Source organism: Cetorhinus maximus, chromosome 10 (genome assembly GCF_964194155.1).
Source record: "Cetorhinus maximus chromosome 10, sCetMax3.hap1.1, whole genome shotgun sequence".
Taxonomy (NCBI): domain Eukaryota; kingdom Metazoa; phylum Chordata; class Chondrichthyes; order Lamniformes; family Cetorhinidae; genus Cetorhinus; species Cetorhinus maximus.
In genome coordinates, this window is record NC_135888.1 from 100,171,972 (window position 1) to 100,177,971 (window position 6,000).

The window sequence follows — 6,000 nt, forward strand, 5'->3', positions numbered from 1 at the left end:
CTGGGCGATTTTCCACATAGCCGAGTAGATGCCAGTGTTGTAGCTGTACTAGAACAGCTTGGCTAGGGGTGCGGCAAATTCTGGAACAAGCCTTTAGTACTATTGCTGGAATATTGTCAGGGCCCATAGCCTTTGCTATTTGCACAGAATGGTGTATGTTTTTATTTAGACTTCCCTCTGCACATTTCAACTCAAAATATTTTTGTCCATAAAGTTGCTGGAAGTGTGAGCTGGTAACAGTGCAGTGAGGACAACAGGGTGTCCCTGGGACCCGAATGAAGAGGGAAAGCAGCAAGAGATCTCCTTAACGATGAAGAGCAGTGGGAAACCAGGGGATTGAGAAGCCAACAAAGACCAACAGAGGACAACTAAAAAAGAAATGAGGGAGAAGATTAAATATGAAGGTAAACTAGCCAGTAATATAAAAGAAGGTTGCAAGAGTTTTTTAGATATATAAAGGGTAAGAGAGAGGCAAAAAAGGACATTGGGCCGCTAGAAAATGACGCTGGAGAACTAATAGTGGGGAACAAAGAAATGGTGGAGGAACTGAATAGGTACTTTGCATTCGTTTTCACGGTGGAAGACACGAGCAACGAGCAACAAAGTTCAAGAGAGTCGGGGGACAGAGGTGAGTATGGTGGCCATTACCAAGGAGAAGGTGCTAGGAAAACTGAAAGGTCTGAAGGTGGATAAATCACCTGGACCAGATGGATTACACGCCAGAGTTCTGAAGGAGATAGCTGAAGAGGTAGTGGAGACGTTAGCGGTGATCTTTCAGGAATCACTGGAGTCAGGGAGGGTCCCAGAGGACTGGAAAATCGCTAATGTAACCCCCCTGTTTAAGAAGGGAGTGAGGCAAAAGACGGGAAATTACAGGCTGATTAGCCTGACCTCAGTCGTTGGTAAGATTTTAGAGTCCATTATTAAGGATGAGATTTCAGAATACTTGGAAGTGCATGGTAAAATAGGGCAAAGTCAGCATGGTTTCATCAAGGGGAGGTCATGCCTGACAAATCTGTTAGAATTCTTTGAGGAGGTAACGAGTAGGTTAGACAAAGGAGAGCCAATGGATGTTATCTACTGGACTTCCAGAAGGCCTTTGACAAGGTGCCACACAGGAGGCTGCTCAGTAAGATAAGAGCCCATGATGTTAGAGGCAAGGTACTAGCATGGATAGAAGATTGGCTGTCTGGCAGGAGGCAGAGAGTGGGGATAAGGGGGTGTTAGGATGGCGGCCGGTGACTAGTGGAGTTCCGCAGGGGTCAGTGTTGGGACCATAACTTTTCACTTTATACATTAATGATTTAGATGAAGGAACTGAGGGCATCCTGGCTAAGTTTGCAGATGATACAAAGATAGGTGGAGGGACAGGGAGTATTGAGGAGGCAGGGAGTCTGCAGAAGGATTTGGACAGGTTAGGAGAATGGGCAAAGAAGTGGCAGATGGAATACAATGTGGGGAAGTGTGAGGTTATGCACTTTGGTAGGAAGAATAGAGGCATAGACTATTTTCTAAATGGGGAGAGAATTCAGAAATCTGGAGTGCAAAGGGACTTGGGAGTCCTAGTCCAGGATTCTCTTAAGGTTAACTTGCAGGTTGAGTCGGTAGTTAGGAAGGCAAATGCAATGTTGGCATTTATTTCGAGAGGACTAGAATATAAAAGCAGGGATGTGCTGCTGAGGCTTTATAAGGCTCTGGGCAGACCACATTTAGAATATTGTGAGCAATTTTGGGCCCCGTATCTCAGGAAGGATGTGCTGGCTCTGGAGAGAGTCCAGAGGAGGTTCACGAGAATGATCCCAGGAATGAAAGGCTTAACATATGAGGAACGTTTGAGGACTCTGGGTCTATACTCAATGGAGTTTAGAAGGATGAGGGGGGATCTGATTGAAACTTACAGAATACTGAAAGGCCTGGGGAAGATGTTACCATTAGTAGGAGAGATTAGGACCCGAGGGCACAGCCTCAGAATAAAGGGAAGACCTTTTAGAACAGAGATGAGGAGAAACTTCTTTAGCCAGAGAGTGATGAATCTATGGAATTCATTGCCAGAGAAGGCTGTGGAGGCAAGGTCATTGAGTGTATTTAAGACCAGGATAGATAGGTTCTTGATTGGTAAGGGGATCAAAGGTTACGGGGAGAAGGCGGGAGAATGGGGTTGAGAAACTTATCAGCCATGATTGAATGGCGGAGCAGACTCGATGGGCCGAATGGCCTGATTTGTGCTCCTATCTCTTATGGTCTTAACCAATGAGAGTTATCAATTCAAAAATAAACACAGGCTGGATAGAGAAAGAGCGAATTAAAAGGTGAATTTGGTGTCAAATCAAGTACAGAAACAGAAAAAGATTGGATTAAGGAAGGTATTTGAATTTAGGAGCAGGTTTGAACATTAGTTGGCAGCTGTGAGCTATTACTAATTCTACCTATACTCTCACTTCACTTCTTTCAATGGGACTAGCAATTTTTTCTTTGCACCTTGCATTATGGTAAGAATGAACATAAACATACTGTAATAATCACAGGAAGGCAAGCCTCTTTCTGAATAGATGCATGGATTTATAATTAGTTTGAAATCCAAGTTAGTGATTACATTTGCATCTACAAATTATACAGAGTTCTTTTTAAAAATCTTCACCTTATGTGGCTTCAATAAAATTATTTTAGCAGTAAGAATTATAATTACCATTCTTTCCTTATAATAGTTAATGGCTACATATTCTTCAGAAAATGTTCTTCAGGTAATTTACTATAATTGGATAATCCTATTCACAGCTCTGCACAGTATAATTTGTTCACAAAGATTAAGGCCCTAGAAAGAATTTTAATTTCCATCCTTTCAAATGAGCAATGATCATAAGGGGTCATTTTGTTACATTAAAGTTTGGCTTACATAAATTGCTTCCTTTGACTAAAATTTTGGTCAATTTTAGATATTCAAATTTATTGATAATTCACCATTTCCAAGTCAGCTGATGTTTGCAGAGATAGCATCCTCTACATTAATGTTGCAAGTGAAAATTATAATAAAACATATTTCCATTGAAAGATTAATGACATCATTTGCCATAATGGGGCTGATTTACATCAATTTATATTTATATAGCACCTTTAAATAATAAAACACCCCAAAGTGCTTCACAGGGAGTTTATAAAACAGAATATGACACAATGCTCGACAAGGTCAAATGACTAAAAGCTTGGTCAAAGAGAAAGGTTTTAAGGAGTGTCTTAGGACAGGATATTGAGGTCGGCGAGCGGGGGGGTGGGGCTCAGGGGGAGGGCGGGGCCCACAGGGGGCGGGGCCTGCTCACTGACGCGTAAAATGACGACAGTGTCACATGAGGGGACATGTCAGGGAAATTTTAATTTTGTGCATTGACCATTTTTGAATTTGGCGTCGATCTCTCTGAGGCAGCACTTAGCCTCAGGGAGATGAATGTGCTCTTTTGTGCGCATGTGCGAAAGAGCACACTCCCGGCTGAGGGAATCCCCACCGGCCCGCACAGGGAGCGCATACGCTCCATGGCGGATGTCACGATGGGCGGGCCTTAATTGGCACGTCCACGTAAAATGACAGTGCACCCCTGATCAGGGGCACCGATCAGAGGTATGCCTGCACATGCCCGCTCCTGCACTCCCCCCGTTGGGGGAAAAATCTTCCCTTAAAGGAGGAAAGAGAGAGGCAGAGAGGTGTAGGGAGGAAATTCCAGAGTTTGGAGCCTTGGTAACTGAAGGTACGGCCGCCAATGGTGGAGTGATTAAAATTGGAGATACTCAAGAGGCCAGGATTAGATAAACGCAGATATCTTGGGGTGGGGGGTGGGGCGGAGGGGGGGGCGGTGGCTGGGTTGCAATTACAAAGATAGGAAGGGTGTCATCACCCTACATGTGAAAACTAGAACTAGGGGTCAATGTTTAAAAATAAGGGGTTGTTCATGAGCCTTTGGAACTCTCTTCCTCAAAGGGCAGTGGAAGCAGAGTCTTTGAATATTTTTAAGGCAGCGCTACACAGATTCTTGATTAACAAAGGGTGAAAGGTTATTGGGGGTAGGCAGGAATGTGGGGTTGAGGTTACGTTCAGATCAGCCATGATCTTATTGAATGGCCTATTATTATTATTGAAAGGGGCCTACTCCTGCTCCTAATTCGTATGTTCGTATATATATTATGTTTCTATGGATTTGGGAGGTGACAATGTGTTGAAGGACTCTGGAGATAAAAGGGAGGTTGGAGATGGGGGTTGCAATTTGCAAAGATAGTGGAGGTTAAGGGTTGGCTTTTTGAGGAGAGGGATGATGACGACAGATTTAAAGGAGAGAGAGGAAAAACATGAAGACCATTTACAAGATTGGCTAACATGGGGCCATCAGGAGATGTTAGGTGGTCAGCAGTTCAGAGGGAATAGGGTTGAGGGAGGAGAACACCAATACAATATCAAATATTACCTTCAAATTTGAACTGTCTGCTACTTGGCTGTTTACTTATGGTGCAAAAATGCCATTGAAACTTTATGCCAGTAGATTCTGGCGCAAAAAAGGCTGAAGAATTGAGGACGGGATGGAACATGTTAAGGTGTGTAAGGAAATTCTTACTTCCAGCTGCAGATTCAAAAATAGCAAATGTATCATCTATGTTTCATACAAATAAGTTATGCAGTCTATGAATTTCAGTGTCAGTATAATGCCAGGTACCTAGGCCATATATACCAATGACCTGGTGGATCATATCAAACAGCACGTCCATTTGGCTGTTCACAAAAGGCAGAGTACTGACCGTACTCAACCTGTCTGTGCTTGCAAAACTCAGAACATCATGTCTAATGTGAGATATGATTCTGAAATTGGATAGCACTTGCTGAACACTCCTGATTGTGCTAAGAAGTACACTAACAACTAATTTAAGATTATCAGTCAGACTCACAATGTGGCTCACTTTCGCTTGCCAGAAGCTACACATATTCATATGCAGAGACCTGTTCTCTGCAGGCAAAAGGAACATGTCCAGACATTGCACCTATTCTGAATTAAATAAAAGCTGAATTAAACAAAGGACAATAGTTCCCTGGTGCATTCACCATGGAAACACCTCAACCAATCAGTCGACTTTCTAAGCAATCAGCAGCCTTTACTCGTGCAGTATAAATTCTTGCTTGCTTTGAAATTTGGCATTCTTGCATTTGTCCTGATGAATGCAAGATGAAAAGCTTCGACACACGTTTCTTTTTTCAACAATACTCAGGTTCAATACTATCAAGCTACTAATAGTAACTATACTTCAAAAAGTATTCATTAGCTGTGAAGAATTCTGGGATGGCGTAAAAAGCGCTGTATAAATCCAAGCCTTCCTTTCTTTTTTTTCTGGGCCTCAAAATGGCTTGATCCTCCCACATGCAAGAATGGATGAGTGGCAGTGCCTGCCTGTTCCCCACTGACAGTTACAATCAAATCTATGGGACAAACTTTCACACATATCAAAGCTCTACCTTCCAATCATCTGTCTCCCTCTCCACTGCCTCCATGTTGTCATGCTGTTTGTCGATATCCAGTCTTGGATTAAATGTAACTTTCTGCAGTTACAAAGTTGGGAAGAGTGAAACCACCTCACACCCATCAAATACTCTGTTCCTTTGTCAATTGATTGCAGCCACACTGTCAGGATGAGCCTGATTGTTCCCAGCCTCAGTATTTTACTCAATCACAAACTGAGTTTCCAAACCCTACACAAAAGTATAATACTGCGTATGCTGGAAATCTGAAGCTAAAAAAGAAAATGCAGGTCAGACCAAGAAACAGAGTGAAGATTTCAGGTCAATGACCTTTCATCAAAATGAAAGGTCCTCGACATGAACGATGTTCTGACAATAGATTATTGACCTGATGTTATGACACAGCTGATGGTAAATGCTGAGTTGTTCAAATCCCAGAAGGAAACTTGAGACAACTGCCAAAACTATTTTTGCAATTTGTATGTTTCAAGATGTGGGCTTTGAATTCAGCA